This window comes from Pan paniscus, chromosome 6 (genome assembly GCF_029289425.2).
Source record: "Pan paniscus chromosome 6, NHGRI_mPanPan1-v2.0_pri, whole genome shotgun sequence".
NCBI classification, from domain to species: Eukaryota; Metazoa; Chordata; class Mammalia; order Primates; family Hominidae; genus Pan; species Pan paniscus.
Window position 1 is genome coordinate 38,666,810 of NC_073255.2, and position 16,264 is coordinate 38,683,073.

The following is a 16,264-nucleotide window of genomic DNA, read 5'->3' on the forward strand; positions in this document are numbered from 1 at the left end:
TTCTATCAAGCCCCCGGATGCTGCTGGTCCAAGGACCACATTTTCAGTAGCCAGGCTCTATGCCACCTCAAACCCCTTACCATTCATTCCCTGAACCTGCTGTGTGCTTTCACCCATCAGTTAACAAGGGTTAATTACCATTCATAATTTACTAGGTGCCAGGTCCTGTGCTAAACATTTTACATAACTCATCTTATTTGCTCCTGACAACACATCTCTTAGATAGATAATATTATTACCATTTCATTTTACAAATGAAAAAAAACCAGATTCAGAGGTTAAGTAACTTTTTCAAGATTAGACAGCCAGCAAGGGGCTAGAACCCAGGCCTGCTGAACCACAAAGCAACACACTCTAGCCTCTTGCTATTCAGCCTGTGGATTGGTAGTATCGATATCACCTGGTGAGTTGTTGGAAATGCCGAGTCTCAGGCCCTACCCAGACTCACTGAATCGGGATTTGCATTTTATCAAGAGCCCACATTATTCATGTGCACATTAAAATCTAAGAAGTGCCACTGTAAACATCCATGACTCTTCATGTTTTCTCATTCCATTCTTTCAAAATAAGAAGTCTAGAATCACAATTCACAAAATCAGACTATTTTGATAAGGATTTAAAAATATATATACTCTGAAGTTTTGACACTGCAAATTTAACCCAAAGGGCTTTTTTACTGAGTAGCTTGAGAAAATTTTGGCTTTTCAGAAATTATCAACACAAAATAAAATTGACAATGGCTACAATCTGCATATAAATGAATATAATCTGTTATACATACATACAATCTGTTATAAATTGTACATACATACAATGCAACATGCATACATACAATGCATGTTATACATACATACAATCGGTTATAAATGAATACAATCTGTTATAAATGAAAATCATCTAAAAGATCATATCATGTTGTTCATATTGGATATGGCAAAAATTGGCTCAGGAAAAAAATAGACTTGTTAGAAATAATCAACATGAAAAAAAAACTGTCCACAACTAAGATACAGACGAATAAACAAAAAAACTGATAGAAGAATCAAGTCTTCTTAACCAAAACTAAATCAGTAAAATTGGAGCAAAAACATTGAACTTGTTAGAAATAGTGGCCTCAAGAGGAAAATCCACATAGGAAGAGATTATTATGCTAAAATTATTTCTAGACAACAACAAAGCCCTGATTCATGATTCAATATTAAATTGCATGAGTGCAGGAATCTGTATCTGTCTTATTTATTCCTATATCCCAGTATCTAGAACACTGCCCAGCACAAAAAAGTAGCTCAGTTAAAAATGTATGGTTTGGCTCTGTGTCCCCACCCAAATCTCACCTTGAATTATAATCTCCATAATCCTTAAGTGTCCAAGGGTGGGACTAGGCGGTGGTAATTGAGTCATGGGGGCTGTTTCCCTCATGCTATTCTCTTGATAATGAGTGAGTCTCACGAGACCTGACGGTTTTATAAGCATCTGGCATTTCCTCTGCTGGCTCTCATTCTCTCTCCTGATGCCCTGTGAAGAGGTGCCTTCCACCATGATTGTAAGTTTCTTGAGGCCTCCCCAATCATGCGGAACTGTGAGTCAATTAAACCTTTTTTCTTTATAAATAATAAAAAAGTGTTGCATAACATCTTAAAATTTACAAGGAAAATAATCTGATAAAACTTCAGAACAAAAATGAAAATGGAAAAACTATTTTAAAAAGTTTAAATGTGTGGTATATAATTTAAAAGAAGTAAAATGATTTAATAGCATTCGATTCAGAAAATACATTTCATCCAAGAAAGATTTTATGAGAAGATGATTTGTCAGTGTTGGCAAAATTTGGATGAAAAATATATAAACATGAGTCAAAATGGGCTAGAAGGGTGGGATCTGACTACCACCTGGTCAAATGGTGGAGTCAAAGTTATGGAGCAAAGTAGCTGCATGAAAACCATCTGTACTCCTTCCTTCTGGCAGCAAATCTTAATTATTCTTCCATGCCTAACTGAAATTTAACATCTTGCATTGAGCCTTTTCTAATCCAAAGCAGAACATTTTGACCCCAATGTTTGCACTCGTACCATTTTTACCCAAGGATGTGTTGACTTTACCATAGCACCTTTCAGAATTCATAAAAGTTGAAAGAAGATTTTGAGAGTGATAGGGTACTTTCATAAAAGAACAACCTTCCAGTATCTGAGAGGAATCACAATTTTGTGACAGTTTAATAAAATAAAAACTGTTATTCAATTCATACTATATATTACTAAAGATTCAGTGTTATATGATTAACTGCCTAAAAAGTCACTTCTTGTTTGTAAGATTAAAAATGACAAAAATTCACCAAAATTGAATAACTTAGGTAAGAAATACTCAAAATAAAATAAAATTGCTCATAGTTAAACTACACATGGTAACATTCGTTTTGACTAAAATCGATGGAAGAATAAAAACAAACATCTTTTAAAAGGTAAATCTGAATAATTGATCTCAGGAAATTGAACTTGATGGAAATAAATAATCACAGAATAAAATCTGTAGTAGACAATGGCTTTAATTTGCAATGCTTAATACAGAGAAAAAAATCTTTAATGATTAATCAAAAATTGGTCATGCAATTTAAGGTCAAAGAATTGACTTTGATGAAGACAATATTGGTAAAAATAAAAATAATAAGAAAAAGTTTGGAATTTAAAAAATTGCCTTGTATAGAAATTGATCAAAAAACTCAATAAAAATTCATCGGTGTTGTTTCATTTATTCAACAAATAGTTACTGAGCATCAGTTATGCACGAGGCTGTAGCGATTAAAAAGTGAATAAGATAAGGGCTTCACATTCTCAAAGGAGAATGTAAATTCCTGCCTAAAACGTTGGTATTCTTCTACATGAAGTTAAAATATCCATTGCATGAAAATGATGTGTTCTCCTTCACTGTTAATTCTTTTAGGAAGAAATTTAGAAGTATGTATTAAAAGACTTAAAAGGGTCCATAAATTTTGATTCAGTACTTATGTTTTTAAATATGTTCCACAAATACATTAACTAAATATAAAAGAGTTATATCCTAAAATGTTGATTGGGCATTGTGGCAGGTGCCTGTAATCCCAGCCACTTGGGAGGCTGAGGCAGGAGAATCGCTTGAACCCGGGAGGTGGAGGTTGCAGTGAGTCGAGATCATGCCACTGCACTCGCCTGGGCAGTGAGCCTCCGTCCAAAAAAAAAAGAGTTACTTATAAGAGAGAGAAATTAGCACATACCCTAAATATGGAGTATTTGGAGGAATATTAAGGAAACTATGCCACATTCCCTTGATGGTTGATGGTTATTTTCCAGAGCAGCAGCTCCACGCTTATATCTGATCATTTATGTTTGTGTGGAAATGAAAATAATATCCTCAGGCTCCTTAACAATTTCGCAAGCTGGCCTGTTGTGGGTGGCTGTGTGATGTCGCTGAGTGACACAGCCTTGGAAACGCAAAGGCTGCTGCTGTTTCACCTCCAGGATACCAAACACCCAGGGCTTCAGAGGGCTGGAGTTGGGGCAGTGTCACAAGATCAGAATGTGATCTCCCTGACTGCTTAGCCTGCTGAGACCCAGAGGCTCAGAGGCTGGAGGATGGAGGGATGCGACAAAGAAATGTGAAACATGCTCCATAACCTCAACTAAAAACCCAGCATTCCTTCTTTCTCGTACTCATTTATTCATTCACTCAACAAAGATTTATGGAGTGGCTGATGTTGCCCAGACATTGCTTCAGATGCTGGAGATTCGGTTGTAAGCAAGAGAGATGAAAATTCCTGCCCTTTTGGAGCCTGCATTCTGGTAGAAGCAGACAGTAATGAAACAAAATAAATAACTAAATTAAATAGTATGTTAGATGTTGAGAAGGAGGATAGAAAAAAATGCAGCAGAGAGAAGGAGCACAGGGGAATGGGTCTGTAATTCTAGACTGGGCAATCAGAGAAGGACCAGATGAAGAGATGATGTTTGAGGAGATTTGAGGGAGGAAAGAGAGTCGGCCATGCAGGCACCTGGGAGAGGGCACACCTGACATGGGGAAGAACTCCCTCTGATATTTTCTAGCCTTGGACTTCATCTCTGCCTTGGTCTGTCTATGGTGGTAATAACCTAACCTGAAAAACTGACTCTAGGTTAATGGATTATTGGAAATTTGCAGAAGGGACCCCAAGGGAACAGAAGTATCTTAACACTTGTTAGAAATTATTTTTAAGTCTGTGGCTTTCCAACCTGTCCAGGAGCTTCTGAGGCCTCACAGACCCTCTCTCTGCCATTAGAGTTTATACTAATGTTTCCAAACTGTGGTCTTCAGGGGCTTATCCTGAGAGATATTTGCTCAGCAAAAAAAGGCCTTGTTTGTAAATAAACTGGGGAGATACAGTGTGCTGTCTTCCCAAAGTGAAGATTACCTTTGAGAATCCCTACAATAAAGAAGCCTGTTGAATTTTCTTTAACCCTGAGTGTCCCTAACTTATTCTCATGCCATGACTATTACGATGCTATGGAACAGATGTTCATCAGAAGACGTTGACTCACACAATAGTGTTCCATGCTGGTTATAGACTGTCTGGTTCATTGTTTCTTCACTCGTCCTTGATGTCAGTTTTGTTGTATTGTCAGGCAGGGCTTAGGGATAAAATTCTCCAGTACAACCACTGGGTCCTGGACACAGAGGACAAATACACGAAATCATTATAGACCGAATGTAGATGGTTGTAAATGTGGTCCTACAGAAAAGGTCGCTCAGGGCTTCTTCAAAGTGAGTAGAAAAATATCTGGATAAGAGAAGGCCTTCTTTCCAGTGTAGACAAATGCAGAGACACAATTTCATTGCACAAATAAACATTAATTTGGGGCCAGGAGGTGGGGTGGGACTGTGAGGAATTTAGGGGGTAGACAAATTCTACATGGAAAATATCTCAAAGTATTCTCTTTGCCGTCCATCTGCTGTGCTCACATCCACCTCTCCTTACTGTCTCTGCCCCTTTCTTATTCTGTCTGTGGCTGCTGAGCGAGGGCTGGGCTCTGGTTATTCTTTTCTTCCTCAACTTTTCTGCCATCCTTTAGTCTTGTTGCCTCCTATTTTCTTCTTTTCTTCTGGCTGGACTTGTGCTTCCCATTCCTTATTTTCTGTTTCCTTTCAAACCTCCTTCTATTCCCTTCCCCCACAAATGGTTCCACGCCCCGCGTATGACCCACCCACTCTGCTGCCCACTTCACAGGGTCTGTCTTTTGTCCCTGCTTCCATTTGGCCTTTTTATTCTGGGCCCTTGCCCCAGAGGAAGACAGACCTTTATTTCTTTGGTGTGTGTTTTTGCATCACCCGTGTGACATCTATGTTTGTAAGGCAACTTCAGCTCGGCTTACATTTTCAGTCATGCATAGGATTTACATGATAACAAAATCTCCTGTCTGGGAATGTGAGACAGATTCCTGTAGTCACTGCATTCATCACTCCCAGGGATTTATTCAATCGTTCCCTCACTGAGTAATGTTTATGTGTGAGGTACTAAGGACAAGGAGATAGAAGACATAATTCTGCTTGGAAGGAGCTCATGGTCTAGTGAGAGACACAGTGACCAAAGCAGATAATCTCAATAGAATGTGGCAAGTGTTGCACCAGAGGCCAGGAAGGGATACTGTTCCAGGAGGGTCCCTGACCCAGCCTGGGAGGGTCAGGGATGGCTTCTCAGTCTCAACAGTAATTAGAACAGTGCAAATCTGAGCTTTCAACTGAAAATTGAATTTGGAAAACTTTTATCTTTTACTTTGAGCCTGAAAGTTTCTCAATATTTAAAGAGTTTTCTGATAGGATCAGTGGCATTATTTATAAATGGTATTTTAAAATACTGTAAATGAAACGTGTCAACATTGGGAAGATTTGCGTAATTCAGTGTAATATTTTCCAATATATTAGGTTATAAATCATGTGTGGATAAAATAATACACTCAACATGTAAGATAGGCAATGGGTTTAATGTAATTGAGTATAAAATGTTCAATTACCTGGTTTCAAATTCTATTCTGCAACTCACCTTTATTAAAACTAACATGTGTAGAGTTTTGGAGTATAGTGAAAGAAAAATACCTAAAATTATTTGAAAAAATTGGAACATATTCCTGCTTTTCCAACTATATAACTATGTGAAGCTGGATTTTCTTTCTATACTTCAACCAAAACAACATATTGCAAAGTAAGGAACACAGAAGCAGAGAGGAGAATCCTGCTATCTTTACTGAGCCAGATATTAAAGAAATTTGAAAACATGTAAAACAATGCCACTATTCTCTCATTTTTTTCTGTTTTGGAAAATATAGCTATTTTTCATAAAATGTGTAATTTACTTTAACATGTAATTATTACTTTACAGTTAAGTAATTAATATTTAAAATTTTTCTCAGTTTCAATTTCTAATATGGAAAATATTGATAGCTATACCCCACATAAACTAAGCTCTTTGGAGTCCTTAGTAATTTTTTTTTTTTTTTTTTTTTGAGATGGAGTCTCACTCTGTCACCCAGGCTGGAGTGCAGTGGCATGATCTCGGCTCACTGCAACCTCTGCCTCCCGGGTTCAAGCGATTCTCCCGCCTCAGCCTCCTGAGTAGCTGGGACTACAGGGGCGTGCCACCACATCTGGCTAATTTTTGTATTTTTAGTAGAGACGGGGTTTCACTATGATGGCCAGGCTGGTCTCAAACTCCTGACCTGAGGTGATCCACCCGCCTCAGCCTCCCAAAGTGCTGGGATTACAGAGGTGGCCACCATGCCCGACCCTATCCCCATTTTCTATAGAAGGAAACTTAGACCCAGAGAAATTAGGAAGTGTGTCCATACTCACTACAGTGAACACCCTTGGCACCCCTGTCAAGTGCCCATGTGGTCATGATCACCAGTGCTCTGCACCCATTCCCCAGTTCCGTGTGCCTTGCTGCCAAGGGCTTATGGCTGGAAAATTCTTCAAAGGCTTGCCTGTGGGCTGCCATAGCTGCCTCACCTGTACCCAAGCATCCAGGAGTTGATTACTGAACCTCCACCTACTAGCTGATGACCAATTGGTGAACCAAAGATCAGCTTCTTTGCCTCTGGATGAATTCTGGGCTGCAATTTACACTCCTGAGCTCCCTGAGAATCAGGTTGTGACTGGCCTTCAACCAAAATCACACCTCTTTACTTCTCCTTCTGTAGTGGGCTTCTCATTTACCACTTTCTCTGGGGAGTTCTTTGTTGATGGATCACTTGAATCTTTGCCTTGGGGTCTGCTTCTTAGAGACTCTGAAGACTGTCACTCACCTAAGTGGCAGAAGTCAGGATTTGAACCCAAGGCAGCCTGACTTCAGCACAGGTGCTTTTAGCTAGCACACTGGACTGTGTGCTCTCAGATTACTGGTGTAGGCCTGTTAACAGGTTAGTCCATCCAGTTGCAGGGTCTACAAAACTATGCTTCTTATTTTACCACACATTAAAGTGTCCCTTTCTACCGTGTGTATGGCAGATGCACCTGACAGCAATAACTTAAGCAAACCCAGAGAATGGCCGTATGATCTAGGAAGAATTTTGTTTCAGTTTCAAGCTAAGGAATACGGGAGTGGCCAACCTGGAGATTCACTCCTTCTTTACGAAGAATATCTGAACTGCTGGCCCGTTCCTTGAAATACAGGCCATCCGGGGAGGGGAAGGCCCTTCGTTTTGGGTTAAATGGAGGTTGCTAGGTGGAGGTTGCTAAGCCAAGATGCTATATACACTGCATACTTTTTACAAACGATAGTGGGTCTTCCTGCCTAATCCGCTGTCCCTGGACCACCCGATAGGTAAGTCTTCAATAAAGCCTGTATTTCGTTCGCTGGCTGTAGGTCTTTTCTTTGGCCTCTCAGACACAGTGCCATCCCTACAGAAGTCAATAGGGGTCCAGCAGATACCTTGAGAATGTATGTTCTTCACCCCTTTGCAAAAAATCCTTTGCATAGGGGAAAGTAACACTCCGCTAGGTCTTCACGCTTATTTAAATCCTGTCAATCTAATATAACTGTGTGTTATAGGCACATGCCAGCTTCCCTCCACCTCTCACACCAAGTAAAAACAAATGCAATATTGATAAACTTTTCTTTCCCATGACCCATGGTGGGTATAGATAAGTTAATGGAGAAATAGTGGTTGGCAATAACATTCCATGGACTCCTTCCGCTGAATCAGCAGTAGCAGCTAGAATTTCATAAGCTGTCACCACTTCAAGAGAGGAGAAGCAGTAGCCTGGTGTGCATGTGTTGGTCACACCCACACTGTGCTGAGCTCTGACTTCTGGGCAGTGTTGAATGCATAGGCTGTTATTCCCCAAACCCCTCACCATTCCTGGATTTAACCTGAGTCAGGGTAAGTGTAACCACCTGTCAATTGCCTTTATAGAAAACACTTTGGGTCCTGACTATTGGTTGCCCCTTTGTTTTTTGAGGTCCTTGAGTTTGTCTTGTGCTAAACTTCATGGAAGGCACAGGAAATGTATCCCTAAAGCAGCCTTAGCATCAAAGACATTTCTGTGAAAACACCCCTCTCCACTACCACAGAACTGTTTATTTTTTCAATTAACAAAGGATAAGGTGGTCCACTGGGGAATTTTGGCTTAGAGCCCCAGAATTTAAATATGTATGCAAAGTAGGGGGTTAAAAAGACCTTAGATTAATCCAGTTTTTACAACACCTGGGGCTGTGGTGGAGATGGGGGCAGTTAATTTAAGCACTAACTTTTGAAGGAGCAATTTTCTCCCACTTTGGCTGCCTGAGCTCAGGCCACAGAGGCAGGCTTTAAGTATTTCACCTAACTACACTCAGGCGACAAGCATGGGAAACTCTTTGGCATGCCTTGGTATCTATTCACATTCTTCTGTTTTGCTTTGTCTCTCTCCCTGGACAAATGGCACCTTATTATCTAACTTGAGCCTTCGCATTCAGACGTCAAGACACAGCCCATGTTTTGAATTAAGGAAGAATGAGCCTCAGCATGAGCCCTGGGGAATCTGGGTTAGGTGATCCAAGTCCCCCTTGGGTTAGACTGAATGCAATACTTTTCTTCTTTACCCTGCTAGCAGGTCTATTGAGTTTCAAAAGAGATCAAGCATATATGTAGAAATTCTCCAAATTCTATAGCTCTGCTATGCTAAATTTTCTATCGAAGAAATTCTCGAAAAGAAAGGGAAGGGGGGTCTCACCAGGATCTACTGAGATTGTTCAAGAGGGTAGAGTAAGAGGCCACACATTGAAAACATTCCTTTTTGTTTCCTTCCTTACCTTATTTCCTCCAGTCTGAAAGTACAGATGTTTGAAACTCTTCTAGGAGTGGAGATGACCAATGACCAGTCTGACTCTGGGAGAGGCTGGACTTCTACTATCTTTAGCAGAGAGCCCCAATATGATTTTTAAAACTTACTCTCAAACCCATGGAACTGGGAAATATTTACAACACTTAGCCATTTATTGACTTGAATATGTGAAGTCTTGCAGAGGAGCTATTTCTTTTCATTGTGACATCAATATAATTTATAGTGGATGGCATTCTGTCCCTGATTTTGTCTCCCTCTCTCCCTTCCTCCACCCCATTTACATTCACTTGAAAGAAAAGTCTCTTAAAAAGCATGTGAGTCATGACCTGAGCATCTATGAACAAACAGTGACTCTTCTTAGGACACAGAACACCTCTTTCCTGGGCATTGTGCATTCATATTTATGTAATAAAACTTAAAAATATGCAGGATGCAAAAGTCTTCTGGCTTAAAGTTGTTTAGAGTTTGCACAACCCATATAATAGCAACCGCCTCCAGAAGGTGGATTTCTATCTCAGCTCAGAGAATCCACTAACATGTGGGCCAGCCTTGCGCAAAATTGAGAAGTGGGAGAAGACTTGGTTTGCTTCCTTCAGCCCCTCCACTTCTCAGCGAGTGTCTTGCTCTCTTCTACTCTCCCTGCATCTCTTGCTGTGCGCTCAAACCCACCCATCCTGGTGTTAGGTAAGGCTGGGTTTAGTTTAACATGTTAACGGCCCTCTACATTTAAATCTTATATTTAATTATAAAAGGAAAGGGTCTGTCCTTTTAAAGACATTGTGGGGGACCTAAGCGGGGATGGAGGACACAGAAAAGAAACTTCTCGAGGAACTTTGACCAAGAGAAACACCATCTGAAAATGCCTAAGCTAACAAAACTGAGTTTAGGACATCTGCCTTTGGCCCATTCACGTTAACCACCACGTCCCTGGAGACTGGTTTTCCTCCTAATATGGTGAAATATGCCAAAAGCAAGTAAATTCTCCTGTGGGATTTAAAGGATTTAACTGAATCACATGGAAAGTTACCAGATTTTCTGAGTGATTTATGTGGTAGAAGCATGGTTCTATTTGGATGAACTTTTTGCTGTCTCACAGAAAAAAGAAAGTAAAATATTCGATATAGACTCACCAAGTGGTTCCAAGAACCTTGCCTTGAAAAAAAGAAAAAAGACACAGCCTTTTTCAAAGGTTAGTTTAGAAGTATTAAAAAATCATATTTTTATAGTAATAGTTATCACATTGCCAATATTTTTCCATCAACACTGTAAATAAAGTAACTTTCTTCTTGTTAGTACACCATTTAATTGCTCTTAAGTAAGAAAAGGGTGTGTAAGTGTGGTCTTAATCTAAGTGTTAACACACTGGTTAGAAATGTGAAGTCCCTTAAATTTATACAAAAAACCTTAAACACATGAGATAAATTTTAGAAGCTGTTAACCACATGGAGATGCTGGGTTCCAGACACAAGCTCTTGCTCCCTCAGAAATCTATAGCATCTCTTCAAAGTTGAAGTTCAGTTCCACTTAGAAAGGCATTATTTCCATTCTCAACCCTATTTTAAAATGAAACAGCAGAAGTGAATTCTACTGGGTTCTGTTCACATCGCAGTGACCCTAAAAAAGTCCACAGAAAGTACACTTCTCAATCAAATGTTTAGTTACCATTGACTGCGAAGACCCCAGAGAGAGCATGATATTTTTCAATGATTGCATCAAAATATATTGCTAGGGAATCCAGAAAAAATATACAACTAAAGTCCTGCTTTTCAAAAGCATCTTCAACCAGAGAGGCAAGAAATATTAAAGAATGCTTCATTATAATAAAGAAAAGAATGACCTGTTTTTAAAAAGAATGGAATTATGGGGATCCAAATGGAATTCAAATAATCCTGATTGCGTCCTGCACTCCAGTATTTTGGATGCATTTGGGAATGCTGTTGGATCACTCTGGATTTGCCTTTTCTCTATATTCTACCCGACAAGTTTATATTCAGCAGTATCCCTCACACTGTGTGAAAATTAGCAGTGGTTCAAGGAGGAAATTTGGGGGTTTATATAAAGTAAGTGATGAATCTTCTTGGCTTAGAAATGTGGTTCTTAAAATATAAGGCTTATAGATCATTTTGAGAAACTTATTAAAGTCAAGTAAAAGAAAACATGCATACCACATACACATTGCATTTTGCATTCAGTTCCAGGTCTAGAAAAATAAGAAGCTTCAGGTCTAGAATGTCATTATGGGAAGATTTCCATTTAGGTCTGTTTTAAAAATATCCATAATAGGTGAGAGGAAAGAAATAGGATTCTCACCTTGGGCAGCGATATAATTCCTTTTACTAGTGACCAATTAATCCAACCCATCAGAGTAACATTTAATCTTTCTTTTAAGTGGTTTCTAAAAAGGAACAACAGAAATGGCACTGCTAAGAACTTTACAGAACTGGAAGTAGTATCAAAGTGGCTCAAAACCAAATAAATATAATGTAATATACACCAAATTCAAGTTTTAAAGCTACTCAAGCCAGGGAAGCAAAGGAGGAAATGCTGATTATTTGGGGGAGAAATGGTAGAAGGGGGGGTAGAAAGGGAAGACCAGATGTTCGGTTTTCAACATCAATGTTTCTGAAGCCAAGAATATATTGCTGACTGAGGCATGATAAAATGTGCAGGGATTTCCAGCAATCCACAGTCAGCTGATCTGCTAAGGAGAAAAACAACAATTTTAAAATAATAAAGTTAGGCTGTAAATATAATTTTCTTATCTGGGGTTCTGGTTATTTATACCTCAAAGTGAATAGCTGCATAAAGATCTTATTGTTTCTCACTGGAACAAGCTTGAAGCCCAGGGAATGCCTTGACTTCATGAGATTATGAAAAAAAAATGTTGTATTTTTATGTGACAGGTTGACATGGATTTTATTCAGTAGACAAGCTGACATTTATCAAGATGCTTTCAATTACACCAAAAGAAATAGAAGTCTTCGTCTTATTGCTGTTTATGTGGCAGTATTGTTCTCCTACAATGAGTTGATGGAAATGAATTGTTTTGTTTTTCATTTTAGCCATTTTACAAGTTTGCTATTGTTGTTGCTGTTTTTAGAATAAAATGATTTTACCAATAACATTGAGTGGCTATACCTTTTCTTAATAATGGGAAATTTTATAAATTTGGCTGCTTAATGACATGATTTAGAAGTTTGCACTCTGCTCACTTTTGATTTGACCTTGCAATTACCAAGTTAAATAAAAATGACTTTTATAAGGACATGAATCCAATTGAAACTTAGCAAGATTGGAATCTTTTAATTTTTGAAAGTTGTGTTCCATCAAAAAGCCTTCTGTGGTTTGTGTACCCCAAGAATAATTTTCTATCCAAGTCATACGTCCTATGTTTCCAAGAAACCCAATCTAGTGCAGGGGTGAGAGTCCATTATCTTCTTCTCTGCCACCCTTTACAATGCAGGCTCATAGGAGATTTGTTTGAGAGCTCATGTACACAAAGATGATTTTATTGCATTACCCAGGTCACACAGCAGAAATTGTCAATTTTATGTCAGGTTTTAAAGATTACATCCTGAATAAGTATATTTTATTTCTTGTCAAAATATACTGTTTATGGTTTCCAATACCAAAGAGGGAGTACATTATTTTCAGTATAAGTAATCCTGTTGTTCTTTTTTTCCTCCTCTACTCAAGATAGACAAAAATTTGAGGGCTATTTTCTTAGAAAAAATGACCTCAATGTCAACTGTCTTCTCCAGCTACAATTTTGGCAATCTCAGTAACTACCTGGTGACTTTGTATTGCCTCTTATTGTGGATTTAAACATTCTGTAATCAGAAAAAACTCAACTTTTCAAGTCTTGGGCCTATTTATTTATTTTTTTTTAGCTTAACCTGTTCTGCCTCTCTATAAGCCATACATGGAAATAAGGCCTGTAAAACTGGCAAGATAAATGTAAAGATCAGGGATCAAAGGAAACTCTACTGAGAAATAAAATTATTTTTAATAGAAATTTTAAAAAATATAGTTTGGTGTCTTGGGCAAATAGAGTAGCAGTACTATTATTCTGTCTGTAATTGACTTTAAAATATTTCAACATAGACTTCAAGGTGATAAATACTTGTATTAATTTGTTTCTGTACCTAAAGTAGAGGGTTGTTGGTTAACATTTGAAAGACTCTAATCAAGAGTCCACGGGAAATTATTATAAGGTATGGTAGGCAGTCTCCCAGCGTTTCCACCCTTGTGCAGTAATCCTCTCCACCTGAGTATAGGCTGGACCAAGCAATTTGATTGAACAAATAGAATATAGCGAAAGTGTTGAGATGTTCTGAAAGATCAGGTTATAAAAGATTGTGACTTCCATCTTGCTAGCACTCTCTCTGTCTCTTGCCTTCCTTGGAAGCTGATCCTTTTGCGTCGAGCCGTGAGATGACAGTGAACCCAGCTGACACCTTGATTGCACCTTGTGAGATACCCCAAAGCAGAGGACCCTGATAAATTGTATTTGGATTTCTGACCCACAGAAACTGAGATAACAAATGTTGTTTTAAGCCATTAGATTTAGAGGTAATTTTTTATGCGACAACAATAGATAACTAATACACAAGAGCTACAGGGATCACGTTTTGATCTGTACTAGTTGATCTAACAGTAAGTGAATTATATGGCATGTGAATTATACCTCAATAAAGCTGTTTAAAGATTTATATCAGGGCATTTGTTAAATAGCATAAATAATATTAGAAATGCATACATCTGTGAAAGGAGTGGTGTATAAAATATGTGAGTTGACTAGAAATAATGGACAGCAGAGTACCTCTGTTTTTGCACGAGAGGCATAAGAATGTGGAAAGCCCAGAGCCTTGTACTCTCCCAAGTGGTACCCTAGGCCCAGGACTCTCATTCAGTTTTAGATTTGGCCATAACATGGAGGGATCATGTGGCTTGAATGGACTCAGGTTAGCTAAGATCTACTGTTAGAGCACAGTGGCCTTTGCCCCAAGTAAAACCCTCAAGCAAGCTACTTTTCAGGGAGTCTGAAGAATGCAGTGATGCCTCCCTGAACTTACATGAGCAGATTCTGTGATATTTTTGTGCCTATATGTTAATAATTGCTTGTTCATGAGGCAGAATTTGGTCAGAGATTTGATTTCCCTGTAACATATGATCTGCTGTTGAGGGTATGAGAGACTTGCAGCTCTCAATAGAGGCTAAAGAAATCAACCAAAAAGAAGTGGACAATTGTGAATGACCAAGTTGACTCAGGCCATTCTGCAACAGAACCGATGAGACAAGAAGTCGATGCATAAGACAACTGACTGCATCCCTTGCAAGGTAAAGTAGCCCCTGTGTGTCCCCTAGTGTTTGTCTTTGTTGTGGCAAAATGATTAAACTGGACCCTCATCCCAGCCACCAGTTAATTTAAGCAATGTTAGAGGCACAACAGTACCAGTCATTCTCTCACTCAAAGACCTTTCGTGGTATCCTATTTCCCAAGAACTAAGTCCAAGTCCTTTGTCTTGAATACAAGGCTCTTACAACTTTTGTTTTCTACTATCCATCATACACTAAATTGAACAGCTTCGGGAAATTGAACAGTTCTTGTATTTTCTTGCTTCCTTATCTTTGCTCATTTAATTCCATCCATCTGAATGATCTTTCCATCCATTAGCTTTGGACAAATAGTGTTTAATGTATTTCAGGCCCTTGAGTACAAAGATAAATAAGGCACAGTCTCGTCCCATAAGAATCTTATTTAGTGTGTGAGTGTGTGAGTTGGCCATATCAACAAGCAATTCCAATAAAATTTGGTGAGTGATTTGATAAGTTTCTATGGGTAGATTCACTATGGTCACCAATTCTTTGTGGCTCCTCTTATGAAAAAGAGGATTCTCTCTCCCCTCCTTGGGCCTGAGCTGTCCCTGTGTCTTGCTTTGACCTATAGAATTCAGTGGAAGTGACATTGTTGTCATTTCTGAGCCTTGTCCTCTAGAGGTCTTGCCAGCTTCTGCCCTCCCTCTTGGATCTCAGCTGCCATAACAGGACACCCAGTGAAGTGGACTGGATAATGAGAGGCCACTCAGAAGAGAATGGAGGTGGCTCAGCTGATGGCAGCACTGTGTTAATCATGTTTTGTATTTTCTGTATTGTTAAGATGTTTGGACATCTTGCAGGTCTTTCAGACCTGGGGAGACACTGACCCTTGCAGAGCTAGCTTACTCCTGGGGGTGTTGGCCTTTCATGTATAGACTGTTCGGCACAGTGCTGTCCCCCAACCCCCTTCAGCTAACTCCCACACACCAAGCCAGTATCTCCCCTGTCCTAAATCAATCCAGGGCCAGGTATCAGACAACCAGGGACAGTCTTTATGTCTCCGAGCCCCCCAGAGTTATTCAAATGAGATGATTCTAAACTTTGACTCTGTCTTGCCTTGCCTTTTTGCAAAAATCTCAATAAAGTCTCAGGTCTAGGCTTCCCCCTTACTCTTGTTTCTGCCTCTAAATCAAAACCTAGTTCTTTGCCATGTGGTCCTGAGTGATTTGGAGTGCCCCCTTCTCTGGGGAAATGGAAGTAACAAAAATCTTCTCTCAAGGTCATTAACCTCTCCATGTTGTCACTCAGTCTCTTCTATCAATTAAAACCCTGTGGGTACAAATTTTAGAACCAGCACTAATTAGTAGGGAGGGCTATCCAGCCTTAGTCAAACCTTCAGATGATCAAAGCCATGGGAATGATCTCAGGTGAAACTAGCAGAGCTTCCCAGCTGAATCCAGCCCAAATTGTAAAGTCATGAGAAAGTGAATGTTTGTGGTATAGGGAAGAAATTCAATGGAAAACTATGCATTGTCTACAGCACACCCTTCCGGGTTATCAGATTCTAATTCTATGGGAGCTATTTCACAGCTCTGTGATATTATAAACAACTGATCTCAACCAC

General features: G+C 39.2%; 1 long non-coding RNA gene across 1 annotated transcript in view; it reads left to right on the forward strand.

Annotated features, from left to right (window-relative positions):
• The window catches only part of LOC129398409 (uncharacterized), a 38,349-nt gene extending 25,918 nt beyond the window's left edge, over positions 1 to 12,431 (forward strand). The window contains exon 3 of the long non-coding RNA XR_008626197.1: positions 12,225 to 12,431. This is a non-coding gene — a long non-coding RNA (uncharacterized LOC129398409). The remainder of the gene's footprint in view (positions 1 to 12,224) is intronic.
• Positions 12,432 to 16,264: the final 3,833 nt, after the last annotated feature.